The 14,818-nt window shown below is 39.6% G+C and overlaps 1 long non-coding RNA gene across 2 annotated transcripts; it reads right to left on the reverse strand.

Moving 5' to 3' along the window:
* On the reverse strand, window positions 1,692–4,030 carry LOC110429912. Of its 2 annotated transcripts, none has more exons than XR_002447102.1 (6): window positions 3,932–4,030; window positions 3,778–3,840; window positions 3,620–3,663; window positions 3,350–3,411; window positions 2,338–2,497; window positions 1,692–2,033 (listed from the first exon to the last, which is right to left on the reverse strand). It is a non-coding gene; the product is annotated as an uncharacterized LOC110429912 (long non-coding RNA). The 2 variants fall into 2 exon arrangements; XR_002447101.1 differs by having other exon boundaries at window positions 3,550–3,663.

The following is a 14,818-nucleotide window of genomic DNA, read 5'->3' on the forward strand; positions in this document are numbered from 1 at the left end:
GAGATTGGAAGGAGTTATATAGTAGTTTTTTTTCTAAATATTTTCCAATCTCCAAAGTGGTGGAACTTCGGCGTGAGATTCTTTCTTTTAGACAACTGGAAGAAGAATCTCTCGGCAAATCATGGGACCACTTTATTAACCTTACTCTCACTGGCCCAAAGCTTTTTATTCCAGAAGAAGTTATTCTAATTCATTTTTTTGAGGGCCTTAGTAGGGAAGATAAGCAAACCCTTCATGCGGCCTCTAGAGGATCTTTCCACCACCTATCCGCTAATGAAGCTTGGAATTTGATTGATTTAATGAGCGGAAAGTCTCCTAGCTTTTATATCCCTGAGAAAGAGAAAGAACCAGTTCCTAGACAAGAAGAAGAAGTTTCGATAGTCAGATCACAACCACTTCAATCCCAAACTTTAGCTATCGATCCTAAACCATCAATACCCCAAAATTCTCTAAGGGAGGAAGGAATTCCAACCTTAAATTTTTCAGATGCTGATGGTTTAGACTTCTGGTTCCATAAGAGACCTTCAAGCAAAGATAATTCAAATCCTTGCAATAATGTTTCTCTTAGAGAGTATCCCGGTTCCTATTATGAAGAAGTCGAGGATGACATATCAAGTGAAGGAGAGCTAAGCCATAGAGAAGATTCTATCAGCTCCCCTGTCTTGATCACAAGTTCTAAATGGCTAGAATGCGTAGAATGGATGGACAAGGAAGAAGCCTTAATGGATTCTGACTTTGGCTCAATTTCAAATGGTGAGTTCTTGACTCCCTTTGAAAATGGGATTCATCCAACCATAGAAGAGGCCAATCCAGGAGAAACTCCGAACATTCAGATTGGAGACGAAGATAACATTAATGAGCATACAATTTATTTCATAGCCACTTCGTTTGCTCCATGCTCATATGCAACATCTTCCCAATCTATTGGTCTCTCCAACATCACCACACTTGAGATCTCCAACCCACTCTTCCTTTCTATTTATAAAAACTTTAAAAGGGCGGTTGTCGATGCATATGTCTATAATAAATATTGCAGATCTCGTTGAGTGGATCTTGATATAGGTCAGCGTTGGAAGGGAAACCATTTCGCCGACATGAATTGATGGATTCCCAAGGACAAGCTTAGTGTCCTCAAATAAACACTGATCAGATCGTAACATGAGCTTTTAATTATTTGCAACATTACCTTGAGTATTGAGCATATAATTACTACCACAATCTCGAATTGCCTTGAGTGCCAAAAACCGCCAAGGAAATAATCCTTGACCACAAACCGTCAAGCAAACACACTCAAGGATAGAAGCTAAGGGAAATTAGTTTCCTTGGCGGTTCCGGCACTCAAGGATGATTTACTTGAAGGCTGACCGCCAAGAAAACTACGGCCACACTTAATTTGCCAAAGCGCCAAGGAAATATTGCAACCGTTAAAGAAAAAAGTTTTCTTGGAGGCTAATAACCTCCAAGGAAAGTAGTTTTCTTGACTGCCAGCAACCTCCAAGAAAATTATCTGGACCGCTAAGGAATTGTTGTTTCCTTGGCTACCCTTGACCTCCAAGCAAACTATAAATTTCCTTGGCTGCTATTGACCACCAAGGTAATTGTGATTTCTTTGTGGACTGGCACCCAAGGAAATATATACGAGCAACAAAAAAATACTCACAATAATCAATAAATTTTAATATTCTGGTAAGTAGACTCAACTGACACATGATGATATGACAATCCAGCACAAATACAATCAAGTTCCAATACATGAATATATTCAACTAATTTAGTTGAAATATATTACAAATTAAAGTGTCCGACAACTACACTCCAATCAGATTAAAAAGTGTTCAACCATTATGCTAAAAGGCAAGAATATCGCAGTCGTTGCTAACGTACATAAGTCCTAGCACCTACATATATCTAAGTTCTCCACTGCAAGACGGTTTTGTGGTCTACGGCTGAGAATTGTCCACGTCATTGAATCCAGACTTCATTACAGCATATATGTTCAAAGTGCTAGCCTTCTTGGGTCCAAACTTATATTCCTGTATGACCATGAAATGAGGCCACATATTAGTTTAGCCATAGTTGTATCTAGGTATCATCATAAGATTAAAAAAACATCACTAAATTGCAGCCACAATCATAGTAATCTCATTGACTCAACTTCTATATAGCATATTCAAATATGAAGCCACCTACTTACAATGTCAATCTAAGCATGTAGACATGTATAATGGATTAATTGTTGAACCTTACAAGAAACTAATTAAATTTAAGTGGTTTAATCTACTAGACTAATATCATCACTTTGTCATTGAACCAGCAATCAAAGTGTAGTGTTCATACCAGCAATTGTTGTGTTCTCTGGAGAGGAATGGGAGCACTTTCTCCATTGTTGTCCATTGTATTAATTGTAGACTTCATTGCAGCATATGTGCTCAAAATGCTAGCCTTCTCAGGTATGCAATGCTTCGACATCCACTCACGTTCCGCCATTGTTTTTATCCTATCAACCAAATAGCATCACTACTATCTACAGATTTACTAAATAGCAGTGCCTATTTTGTATCTAACCTTTTGGCCTAAGATAGTGCATTCAAAATTCATAGAAAGAATTGTAGCATATGGTTCATTTATTGGAAATGTATGTCACTCAAAAAACAAGTAAACAATGAACATCTGAATATGCAGCAAGTCATTAAAAGAAAATCATTTTCAAATGAAGCATTGACTTGTCACTTGTTACATGTTTGGCTAAACTAATATTGTGTTCCAGATGCACTATCACTCAAGCAGCACCAAAGTGAGAGTAGTAGCAGTCATAACCTACACCAATCTAGATAGAATATCTAGCTTTGCAATGAGGCCCCTAACCTACACCAATAAAGAGAAATCTACAAAAAACTCAGTTAGCAACATAATGAGCAGTCAGTCATTTTTCTGAGCTTCCAGCCATCCAATGTAAATATGATGAAAAAATGCTACAATTTTTTTTGTCCTCAAATTACAAGTTCAGATAGGTCACTTATCAAATCGATAACAAAATACATGTATTTTGTACCCTAGTACTGCAGAACTACCAAGCACATATATGCAACTGCACCTATTTTTAGTTCAGTATCCACAAATCAATCACTAGGCAAGACAGGCCTACATAAACATGCACGGCAGCACAGGCCAAGATTCAAAAACAATCATTTGTTTGAATTTTTGCACTGCAGATGTACGTCAGCACTTAAGATTTTGGCTCTATTATTACAACAGTTGAAAGCCTTTTCCCCCATTCAGTCAGTACAACAAACAGGTAGTCGGCACACATGGGCATCATGAGATAAGCACAGGAGCGATCTAGACTCACCAGAAAGAACACCCCGGCGGGCGGAGGCGTTGCTGACTGGAGATCTGGTGGCCTCTAAGTACCTGCGTGAATATGTGATATAAATCCCCAGAAAATACAGATCTGTGATTTAGAGGAGAAGAACTAGGGCAGCTGCCTTTGGTTCCTCTCTGAGCCCCTTCTCTGCGCACAAAACACTAGTTCAATCCATCCAATCTTACCGAGAATCACTGGAGATGATAGGGGATCCAGGAGGGACGAAGGGGAGGGAGGGAACGTGAGGCGACGAACCTGTGCGGGTCGTGTTGCCTTTAATTCCTCACCGAGCCCCTTCTCTGCACACAAACACTGGGTTCAATCCATCAAATCTCACCGAGAACACTTGGGATTATGGGGGATCCAGGAGGGACAAATTAAAGGGGAGGGGTGGAAGGCAAGGGCAACGAAACTGTGTGGGAGTAGGGTCGAGCTGCGTTCGATTCCTCACCGAGCTCCTTCTCCACACACAAACCCTAGGTCAAATCAATCGAATTCCACCGAGAAATCAGCAGAGAAGATGGGGGATCAAGGAGGGAGGAGGGGAGGGGAGGGGTGGGGACGAACCTGTGCGAGCATCCAAGAGGGAGGAGGGCGACGAACCTGTGCGAGCAGTGGATGGACTGTGGGTGGGTGGGATGGCGGCTGGAGATAAGGTTAGGTTTGGCCGCGCGGGGGTCTGCCAAAATTTGCCGCACTGTTGTGCGTTTTGGTAACACAAGAGACCAGGGAATTGGTGACATGTACATTTGGATCTGAGTCTGACGGTGATACGTGATGCTACACGAGGTCTGATTAATCTCTGAAGGGGTCGAGACGTATATACGCGGCCAGCATTAATCGTGCATGCACAAATTAGCAATTAGCAAATGTACATGGCTGCATGCACGTGGCCTTGCTAGGTGTCTGGGTCCTATACATATCCGGCAAGGTAAAAATATACTTGCATACGGCTGTTTGTGGTGTGTGAAGCTAAAAAAAAAGCCCTTCTAAAAAACGAGGCCCTTAATATAAACTAAAACTATTTTAGACACATAAATTTATATTTGCCCTTTGAAATATGAAGACGTTGTTTGATTCTAACTACTAGCTAGTGTCCTTTTATTTTTCACATTGATGTATTTTCTAGATGGATTGGCCGTGTTGACATTATTTCAAAAAATGATAACCGACAACTAGCGCAAATAACATAAGACCAATGTAAGCGGTGTTTGGCTCACTGCCACACTTTGCCAGCCAAAGCTATGGCACGCCACAGAGGGAAGGCAACTGTTTAGTTCAACTTTAAGGTGAGGCAGACACATACTTTCATAGTAGAAATTTACGCCAAGGCGTGGTGGACATTCTCCGCCACAAGCAGTCTTCGATGACACCACATACATAGTGGCTAGTGTGCGCTATGAACCAAGCAACCGATGTCATTGATGCTATTGATTTAGACATTTTCTAGACCTCCTTAAAGCTTCATTACTAAAAAGAACATATCGAACCCAAAGAATATCTAGGGTTGGAGGGGCGTACCGGCAGAGGGGAGTGTCATTGCCGGGGGCAGCGACCTACTCGTCATGCCGCTAGAGGGAGGGGGCCGCTGGCACCATCGAAGGCGTGCACCGCTAGGGTTCTACCTCCAAATTATCAAAAGATAATTAATAATATCTAAACTTTGTTAGAATGTTTTTAAACTCACATGACAACATGGTTTTGGGGTATAATCTTTGCATAAAAAATCAAATGATTTAGCAAAATGGTCTTATACATATTGTTCAAAAAAGGATACATATCTCACAACTTATGTAACTGTGTAAGAGATACATCCATTTATGAACAATATATAGTGCAACTTTGTTAATATGATTTGAAAATTTTATGGTAAGATAATACAACCATATTATAACCTCATGCCAAATTTTAAGATTTTTGGACACCTTTAAGATATTATTATTTTTTTCAGTCAGAGTCACCAAAATACTTATAAGCATTTCCTTGGCTACCAACCTCTAAGGAAATTAAATAACCCTCAAGTAAATGATAGTTTACTTGACTGTTTAGAATAACAGCTTATAATTACACTCAAGGAAAATGAGTCATTTCCTTAGAGGTGATTACAAACCGCCAAGAAAACACCCATATTCCTTGGCGGTTTACTTAAACCTCCAAGGAATATATGTTTCCTTGAGTGTAGAGTAGCACCGCCAAGAAAACTGTCATTTCCTTGGCAGTTTGATTTTAGCCTCCAAGTAAATTTGGAGCCGCCAAGGCAATTCCAGTTTCCTGTAGTGTAAGGATAATTGTAAAAATATTCCTTCGGGTATTCTTGTCACTAACCTTTCTAGGATTGGAGCAAAATTCAAGCTTGGGGGAGTACTTTACATAAAAACATCCTTTGCCATGTTGCTATGCTGGTTGTCCCTACCTTTGATGCATACTCAATTTGTTAAATACTAATCACACTACTTCATCTCCACTTGAGTAGATCTCTATAAATGTTGTCATGCTACCTTTGTCTATTTACTAGCAGGTGTTGGTTTGGAAGTACTCGCCATACTTCCATTGACATTTAAATTAAGCATGGTGCTTAGGTTAAATAGCCTTCCTTAATCTGATTAGACATGGAGTCTAGTGTGGTTACTGAACTAAAAACTGCTTTAGTAGATATTGGTATATTTTGTCAGACTAACCCCTGCAGGAAAACTTTCACTATCAACCTGGGAAGTCCTGAGATAAACTCACATCAGAGATGAAGCGAGTGACACATGTAGTTTAACAATTTACACAAGGAAGACGTAGCTCTTAAGAGATGATCCATGGAGGGTGCCACAAACACGATGCACAACCACTAAGAAAGGAAAGCTTCCACAAGGTGAGACTGTACCATCACTCTTCAATTAAGGTAACACCTTAAGGTACTTGACTATCACTTTTATAAGCTTCTCCTTGGTTTTGGTATTCATATGAATGAAAGAGACAAACATGTATGATTTACATCTCTAAATTAACCAACTCAATTGATTCAGCATGTTTAGTCCTTTAATCTTTATCCCTAGTACTACCTCCATGATCCCACACTCCTAATCATATGAGCTAAAATGTTACACATTCAATCTTTGAGAAGATATAAAGAAAAAGACATATATATAGATAGATTATCTTTCCATTAGGTTGAGCGATCTGATCTGACAAATGTTTTAAATGCTACACTCATGATCTTATTATCCATCAACTTTGTCTTGCTCACCATGCTTAAGGTTAGAGAAGAACAAATACACTTTTGGTTCTGTTGGTGTTTTCCACCAACAGGGCCCATGCACTTGATCTCTGCCTCGTCTCTATGAGCAGGTACACTACGAGCACAAACACACTAAGCAAGATACTGCCAACACCGCACTTCGAACTACTGGGCAAACGAAGAACATGGGTGACACCGTATCAAGAGGTGCATAAGTCAAGGTCCACACCTGAATCAAATGACGCACCTAAAGAATGAACACGGTGAGAAGTCTTGTTCAGAAGACTTAAAACATTGAACCCTCGCCGAAAGGTAAAATCAGTAGTTATCCATATTTATCCTTTCTGCATTCCCTTTTCCCTTTAATTATTTACTTTCCTTAAATGGCTTGTTAGTTAATCATGCTACCTTGAAAAGAAAATAAAAATGTTAGTAAGCCCCATATGAGTATGCTCGTGGCATAAAACCCATAAGTACATTCACTGTGGTGGCGTAAAAATAAATATATTCCTGTCCTATAGAAATGAAAGTATAAAAATAAATTTATGATCCTACTAAAGAGAGTAATATTTATTAGAGGAAGCTCAACATGATAAAGGCTAGATATTTATGCTAACACTTAACTAGTTCCACAAAGCTTTGTTGTCTATTTGAGCTCCACAGAATTCAAGGATCAAAGAAGACTAGCAGACGGAGGACATTCTAATCGCTGTCAGGGTGCTGCCAACATTCAAATACACCTCCGCCACCTGCTAGCTACATAAAAAGAAATTACGTCAAAATCCAGCTTGGGGAGAGCACCCCCATTTATCCAGCTAAGTGTTTCCACTCGCGTTTATACTTTACTCAAATAATAAAAAGATGCATAATCATAAAAAACCCAAATAAAGATTTTGTGCTTATATATATCTTTGCTTAGTTTGCTAAATAAATAAATAAATAAAGTTTGCTATGAACCCTCATGATAAGCTCTCACATGGAAATGATGAATAGTTGCTCTGCCATGACTAGTTCTCAAAATTGAATTCTCTCTCAAGTTTAGGCATGATTGTCATGAATTAAGATTTGCTTTAAACCTGAACTTGTGGGAAGAGTACTTGATCTAAAGTCTAAGTTGTTAACGGATATCATATGGGAAGGTTGAGCTGCTGTTTATCTGTTCCTAGAGATGCTAGAATTCTAGAGAATTTTATCTTTGAAAATCTTAAAAATGTTGCATGATGAGTTCCTGTATGATGAGAGTTTAAAATCCTACCACAGCCACATATACATGCTTATTAGACTATGAACCATACATTTACTTTTTACTGCTTATGAGCATTGAGTGTGGTCAAGCTGTGTAGACCCTTAGGAGCTTGTCATGCGGTTAAAATTAAGATTCACTTGCACGTTCACTCATACATGCTGCTTCTACTCCGGAAGTACGCATCCACATACATCCACTCATTTCCATCTCCAGACTCACCCAAAATTATTCTACTCCTATCCAGGAGAGAATCGCCAAAAACATTATCCTATCCCTGTTATTCCCCGTGAAATAAATGCTCCAGATATTTTGGTTACTACCACTTGCTACATTATTCTAGGAGGGTGAGTGCTCTAAAAAAATATATATATGAGGAAATAAAAAGGGGCAAGTGCCCGGAACCTCGAAGAAAAAGAAAAAGTGAGACGAGAGATAAAAATGGACAAGTGTCCGACAGTAGAATTAGGGGTACAAGATACCCACCTGAGAAGAAAATATCGAGCATCTCATTCCCCTCAAAAAGTTTCAAAGTGCAAGAAAGGTATGTATCCCCTCAAAAGAGCAAAAGTAGAATTAGACTTTCATCATTATCACCATTATCACCATACACCATTCATCCACCACACATGCACATCTTGGTTTGACTTATTGACTTGTTTCTCTGGATCCGTGGTTTGGCTATGCAATAAATGTCTTGTAAGTATGTATTAACTGTCTCCCACCTATGAGCTCCAGATATCAAACCTTATTAGAGTAGGGTGAGAGAGAAGGCAATACCACTATGCCTCATACCACAAATACTACATACTTTGAGAGAAGGCGTATATTATCACTGCCTTGGTAAGGATCCAGAAATACCACAAAAGAGAGACTAGAGAGAGTCATACAAGGAATCTCTGAGTTTTATTTGAAAATCTACAAAAACTTCAGAGCTATAGTTGATCAAAGAACAAGAGACATGGTGCTTGACTTGACCGTTCTATCCTTTAACTGCTCAACACACAAGTGACGGTTGCAAGCCCCATCGTGAAAGGTAATATGAGTAAGTTTAAATCTTAACAGTTTACCCTAGAGATGAGATCTTGTTTGAACGCATGTGTACCTTTAAGGCATGAAACCACCGTACAAACTCTTGAGTCCATCCTTGCTCAGGGACGAGCAAGAGGTAAGCTTGGGGGAGTTGTGGACGGTCCTTAAGTACCAAATATAATCAGCAAATAAATAAAGAAAAGGATCCAAATGCAACCAACACCAAGACTTAGGGTTTTATCTGACAGAATTCCACGAGTTTTGGTGTTTGTCTATTTCTGCAGGGGGTTATCAGGAAATAAGGAAGAAAGGCCCACACGTCAGAATTACATAGAGATATCAACGTGCCGCACAATTTTCTATCATCTAGAAGACTCCAGAAGCCACGGGAACGAACAGGAGGCCGAGCGGGCTCGGGGGCAGGGCGCCCGCCCTCCCACCTTGGGCGCCCACCCAGCTACAGAGTTGGATCAGGACTCTCTTTCGTGATGATGTTCCACCGACCTAAAGGATCAAGAATAACCGTTCAATCAATGTCGGTTTGATCCGACGGCCCAGGTTCACTTGAGGGGACTATATAAGCAGACCCCTTGGCCCCTGGAGGAGGCACCCCTTGATCATTATTCATTATTCATAGACAGAGCAAAAGCTAGGGTTTAGAGATGAGAGCTCTCCTCTCTTCTTTAAACTAGAGTAGATCTATATAGTAGCGAGATGGAGAGCGAAGGAGGATTAGAGGAGAGGCCTGTTGACGGTCCTTAAGTATCAAATTTAATTATCAAATAAACAAAGAAAAGGATCCAAATGAAATCAACATCTAGACTTAGGGTTTTATCTGACAGAATTCCACGAGTTTTGGTGTTTGTCTATTTCTGCAGGGGGTTATCAGGAAATACGGAAGAAAGACCCACACGTCGGGATTACATAGAGATATTAACGTGCCGCGCAATTATCTTACATCTAGAAGACTCCAGAAGCCACGGAAAGGAAGCGGAGGCCGAACGGGGCCAGAGGCAGGGCGCCCGCCCTCCTGCCCTGGGCGCCCGCCTTGACTTGGAGCCCAATCAGGACTCTTTCTCTCAGGAGATCTCCACCGACCTAAAGGATCAAGAATAACCGTTCAATCAATGTCGGTTTGATCCGACGGCCCAGGTTCACTTGAGGGGACTATATAACCAGACCCCCTGGCCCCTGAAGGAGGCACCCCTTGATCATTATTCATTATTCATAGACAGAGCAAAAGCTAGGGTTTAGAGATGAGAGCTCTCCTCTCTTCTCTAAACTAGAGTAGATCTAGATAGTAGCAAGATGGAGAGCGAAGGAGGATTAGAGGAGAGGCCGGCCTGTCGGTTCTTCCTCCGGTTGTACTTCGTCATGATCAAGCTCTAATGAAGCTTCCTCATGGGATGACTCTGGTAATCTACTTCTAATTCATTATGCAATTACTAATCATGTATGTTCTGGTTCACAACTCTTTTGAGTACTTTAATCTATAGGACGCTATAGGTGAGAGTTGTAGTATAGGTGTAAGCGAGGTGCTTAGATCTAGATTACTTGTGGATATCCCCTGTCTAGCTGGATCGTGTGGTAGGCCGCGTAGGTGACAGTTACGTTGGTCCTCTGTAGTCCACCTCTTGTTAGCAGGACGGGTAGGGTTTATCGGCCTATGGATAAGCATCCTTTGTGGTGTACTCTTATCACGTGGTTCGTCCCAGACATAGACATACCCCTTTGAAGTAGAGAAACCATAGTTATTCTCTCTATTCTGCTACCATCGCCCATATACTAGAATTGATCTATTCTCTATTCCCATATTATCACTCACTATTATCTTACCTTTAATATTGTTCTTATTCGATTCTACCATCTTCCTATTTACACTTATTTACTTATCCTGGTTAAGTTAGAGCGTAGATCAATTCTCCCATTTTCCTGTGGATACGATAAAACCTTTAACCGGGTAAAAAGCTTCAATGGTATCCGTGCGCTTGCGGATTATCTGTGTGCGTATAAATACCATAGTACACGATAGTGCCATGCTGGGGATGACAACCTAGTATTCAAGTGGTGTTAGCAAGTGTCAACATGCATTTTTGGCGCCGTTGCCGGGGAAACGGTTGCTGAGTTGACTACGAACTAGCTTAATCATTTTCTAAAAAAATAAAAAATAAATAAATATTTTCCTTTGCCTCATCTCTGCTAATCTTTCTTCTTATCTAATCCTTGATCTCTGGTCTATCATGAATTCAAACATGTCTATCTATGAATTTCATAGACCTACGGGCACACATCTCGAACCACCAAAATCTTCAAAGCCTTTCATAGCATCTAGTTTTGAGATAGACCCCGAATACATAGAATTTGTTCAAAAACAACCTTTCTCAGGAGAAGGTGAGGAAAACCCATACACACACCTAAGAGTGTTTATCGAGTCTGTGACCTCCTTCGCATAGAAGTAATGTCCGATGAGACCCTTAAATGGAAGCTCTTTCCGTTCTCTTTAACGGGAAAAGCTAGACATTGGTACAAACTCAAAATAGGGAGTGTTCATGGAGACTGGAAGGAGTTATATAGTAGTTTTCTTTCTAAATATTTTCCAATCTCCAAAGTGGTGGAACTTTGGCGTGAGATTCTTTCTTTTAGACAATTGGAAGAAGAATCTCTTGGCAAATCATGGGACCGCTTTATTAACCTTACTCTCACTGGCCCAAAGCTTTCTATTCCAGAAGAATTTCTTCTAATTCACCTTTTTGAGGGCCTTAGTAGGGAAGATAAGCAAACCTTGAATACAGCCTCTAGAGGATCCTTCTATCACCTACCTGCTAGCGAAGCTAGGGATTTAATTGATTCATTGAGCGGAAAGTCTCCTAGCTTTTATATCCCTGAGAAAGAGACAGAACCAGTTCCTAGACAAGAAGAAGAAGTTTCGATAGCCAGATCACAACCACTTCAATTCCAAACTTTAGCTATCGATCCTAAACCATCAATACCCCAAAATTCTCCAAGGGAGGAAGGAATTCCGACCTTAAATCTTTCAGATACTGATGGTTTAGACTTCTGGTTCCATAAGAGACCTTCAAGTAGGGATAATTCAAATCCTTGCAATAATGGTTCTCTTAGAGAATGTCCTGGTTCCTATTATGAAGAAGTTGAGGATGACATATCAAGTGAAGGAGAGCTAAACCATATAGAAAATTATATATGCTCCCCTTCCATGTTCACAAGTTCTAAATCCATCCTTGACCCTAGAGATCCCTCTTATCCCTCTTCTTTTCAGTCTCATGATGATCCTAGCAATTCACCAAGACTGAACCATAGGAGTCATGAAGACCATAAGGATGGCATGTCAAGTAATGCCATAGAAGGAGAGCTAAGCCATAGAGAAGATTCTATCAGCTCCCCTGTCTTGATCACAAGTTCTAAATGGCTAGAATGCGTAGAATGGATGGACAAGGAAGAAGCCTTAATGGATTCTGACTTTGGCTCAATTTCAAATGATGAGTTCTTGACTCCCTTTGAAGATGAGATTCATCCAACTACAGAAGAGGACATAGGTGAGACCAATCCAAGAGAAACTCTGAACATTCAGATTGGAGACGAAGATAACATTAATGAGCATGGAATTTATTTCATAGCCACTTTGTTTACTCCATGCTCATATGCAACATCTTCCCAATCTATTGGTCTCTCCAACATCACCACATTTGAGATCTCCAACCCCCTCTTCCTTTCTATTTATAAAAACTTTAAAAGGGCGGTTGTCGATGCATATGTCTATAATAAATATTGCAGATCTCGTTGAGTTGATTTTGATTTAGGTCAGCGTTGGAAGGGAAACCACTTCGCCGACATAAATTGATGGTTTTCCAAGGACAAGCTTGGTGTCCTAAAATAAGCACTGATTAGATCGTAACATGAGTTTTTAATTATTTGCAACATTACCTTGTGTATTGAGCATATAAGGATAATTGTAAAAATATTCCTTCGGGTATTCTTGTCACTAACCTTTCCAGGATTAGAACAAGAAGATCAGATGAATGACAAGCAAGTACAAGGTATGTCCAACCAATCATCATGCAACACTGAATTAAATTCATCCAAACTTGAATTCTGCAAAATTCAAGCTTGGGGGAGTACTTTACATAAAAACATCCTTTGCCATGTTGCTATGTTGGTTGTCCCTACCTTTAAGACATGCTCAATTTGTTAAATACTAATCACACTACTTCATCTCCACTTGAGTAGATCTCTATAAATGCTGTCATGTTACCTTTGTCTATTTACTAGTAAGTGTTAGTTTGGAAGTACTGCACATACTTCTATTGGCTTTTAAATTAAGCATGGTGCTTAGGTTAAATAGCCTTCCTTAATCTGATTAGACATGGAGTCTAGTTCGGTTATTGAACTAAAAACTGCTTGTGTAGACATTGATATATTTTTGTCGGACTAACCCCTGCAGAAAAACTTTCAATATCGATTTGGGAAGTCCTGAGATAAACTCACATCAGAGACGAAGAGAGTGACACATGAAGTTTAACAATTTGCACAAGAAGGACATAGCTCATTCATCATAGAGAGATGATCCATGGAGGGTGCCACAAACACGATGCACAACCACTAAGAAAGGAAAGCTTCCACAAGGTGATACTACACCATCACTCTTCAAGTAAGGTAACACCTTAAGGTACTTGACTATCACTTTTATAAGCTTCTCTTTGGTTCTGGCGTTCATATAAATAAAAGAGACAAACATGTATGATTTACAACTCTAGATTAACTAACCCAACTGATTCAACATGTTTAGTCCTTTAATCCTTGTTCTTAGTACTACCTCCATGATCCCACACTCCTAATCATATAAGCTAAAATGTTACACATTCAATCATTGAGAGATATAAAGAAAAAGACATATACATAGATAGATTATCTTTCCATAAGGTTGAGCGATCTGATCTGACAAATGTTATAAGTGCTACACTCATGAACTTTTCATCCATCAACTTTGTATTGCTCACTATGCTTAGGGTTAGAGAAGAACAAATACACTTTAGGTTCTGTTGGTGTTTTCTACCAACAGGACCCATGCACTTGATCTCTGCCTTGTCTCTATGAGTAGGTACACTTCGTGCAAAACACGGAGGAGTTTTATAACTCTCAGACTCTACCAAGTGAAGGACCTGGATCTACGAGCACAAACACACTGAGCAGGATACTGCCAACGCCGCACTTCAAACTGCTGGGCAAACGAAGAGGTGCAGACGTCAAGGTCCGCACCTGAATCAAATGACACACTTGAAGAATGAACACGGTGAGAAGTCTTGTTAAGAAGACTTAAAACATTGAACCCTTGCCGAAAGGTAAGATCGGTAGTTATCCATATTTATCCCTTCTGCATTCTCTTTTCCCTTTAATTATTTACTTTCCTTAATTAGATTATTAGTTAATCATGCTATCTTGAAAAGAAAATAAAAATGTTAAAAAATACTAAGCCCCATGTGAGTATACGAGTGGCATAAAACCCATAAGTACCTTCACTGTGGTGGCATAAAAATAAAATAAATATTTATTTTCTGCTTTATAAAATAAAAATATAAAAACAGGGAGTAATATTTATTGAGGAAGCTCAACGTGATGAAGGCTAGCTATTTATGCTAACACTTAATTAGTTCCACAAGCTTTGTTGTCTATTTGAGCTCCACATAATTTAAGAATCAAGAAGACTAGCACACGGAAGACATTCTAATCGCTGTCAGAATGCTGCTGACTTTCAAATACACCTCTGCCGCCTGCTAGCTACATCAAGGAAAATTACGTCAAAATTTAGCTTGGGGGAGAGCACCCCCATTTATCTCGCTAAGTATTTCTACTTATCTTTATACTTATATTATATTAGAATAGTAAATACATAAACTATGAAAAACCAAATAAAGATTTTGTGCTTATATATATATAT

Source organism: Sorghum bicolor, chromosome 8 (genome assembly GCF_000003195.3).
Source record: "Sorghum bicolor cultivar BTx623 chromosome 8, Sorghum_bicolor_NCBIv3, whole genome shotgun sequence".
Taxonomy (NCBI): domain Eukaryota; kingdom Viridiplantae; phylum Streptophyta; class Magnoliopsida; order Poales; family Poaceae; genus Sorghum; species Sorghum bicolor.